We start from the raw sequence: 1,535 nt of genomic DNA, 5'->3' as shown, positions 1-1,535 counted from the left end.
AGGCCAAAAGGTCAGGCCAGGACAAAAGGACAAAAGACCGGGTCAAAAGGCCCAACCAGGCCAAAAGTCCAGACCAGTCCAGGCCAAACAGCAAGGGCAAGCCAAAAGACCAGGCCAAAAGGCAAGAGCAGGCCAACACCCAGGCCAAAAGACAAGGCCAGGACAAAAGGCCAGGCCAGGTAAAAAGGCCAGGACAGGTGAAAAGGCCAGGCCAAAAGGCAAGGTGAGGCCAAAAGACCAGGCAAGGCCAAAAGGCAAGGGAAGGCCAAAAAGCAAGGCCAGGTCAGGCCAAGAGGCCAGGCTAGGACAAAAGGCCAGGCCGGGCCAAAAGGCCAGGCCACAGGTGAGGACAGGCTAAAAGGGCAGGCCAGGCCAAAAGGCCAGGCCTAAAGGCAAGGGCAGGCAAAAAGCCCAGGCCAGGACAAAAGGCCAGGCCAGGACAAAAGGCAAGTCCAGGCCAGACCAGACCAAAAGGCCAGGACAGGATAAAATGCCAGGCCAGGACAAAAGGCAAGTCCAGGACAGACCAGGCCAAAAGGCAAGGCAATGCCAGGCCAAGAGACTAGGCCTGGACAAAAGACCAGGTCAAAAGGCCAGGCCAGGCCAGGCCAGGACAAACAGCAAGGCCAGGCCAAAAGGCCAGGCCTAAAGGCAAGGGCAGGCCAAAAGGCAAGGGCAGGCCAAAAGGCAAGGCCAGCCCAAAGGGCAATGCCATTCTAGGCCAAGAGGACAGGCAAGGCAAAAAGGCCAGGCCATGCCAAAAGGCCAGGCCAAAGGGCGAGGCCAGGCCAAAAAACCAGGCCAGGCTAAAGGGCAAGATTAGGACCAAAGGCCAGGTCAAAAGGCAAGACCCCACCAAAAGTCCTGGCCAAAAGTTCAGGCCAGGCCAAAAGGCCAGAGCATAGGGCCAGGCCATGCCAAAAGGCCAGGATAAAAGGCCAGACCACGCCAAAAGGACAGGCCAAGAGACCAGGCCAGGCCAAAAGTACAGGCCACACCAAAATGTCAGGCCAAGAGGCTGGGCCAGGCCAAGAGGCTGGGCCAGGCCAAAAGGCAAGGCTAAAAGGCCAGGCTGAAAGGCAAGGCAGGGCCAGGCCAAAAGGCCAGACCAGACCTAAAGGCCATGCCAAAAGGTGAGGTCCAGTCAAAAGGCAAGGCAAGGACAAGACAGAACAAAAAGCCTGGCCAGGACTAAGGGCCAGCACAAAAGGCCAGGCCAGACAAAAAGGCCAGGCCAAAGGTCAGGGGAGGCCAAAAGCCCAGGCCAAAAGGCAAGGTGAGGCTAAAAGACCAGGCCAGGTCAAAAGGTAAGGGAAGGCCAAAAGGCATCGCCAGAAGGCCTGGCCAAAAAGCCAGGCTAGGACAAAAGGCCAGGACAAAAGGTCAGGACAGGCCAAAGGGTCAGGCCAGGCCAAAAGGCAAGATCAGAACAAAAGTCCAGGCCAAAAGGTTAGGCCAGATCAAAAGGCCAGGCCAAAAGGCAAGGACAGGCCAGTCCAGGCCAAAAGGCAGGACCAAGCCAGGCTAAGAGGCCA

The sequence above is a fragment of the Sapajus apella genome, unplaced genomic scaffold (genome assembly GCF_009761245.1).
Source record: "Sapajus apella isolate SASKATOON/1434 unplaced genomic scaffold, GSC_monkey_1.0 scaffold4990, whole genome shotgun sequence".
In the NCBI taxonomy this organism is placed as follows: domain Eukaryota; kingdom Metazoa; phylum Chordata; class Mammalia; order Primates; family Cebidae; genus Sapajus; species Sapajus apella.
This window is presented reverse-complemented; position numbering follows the sequence as displayed.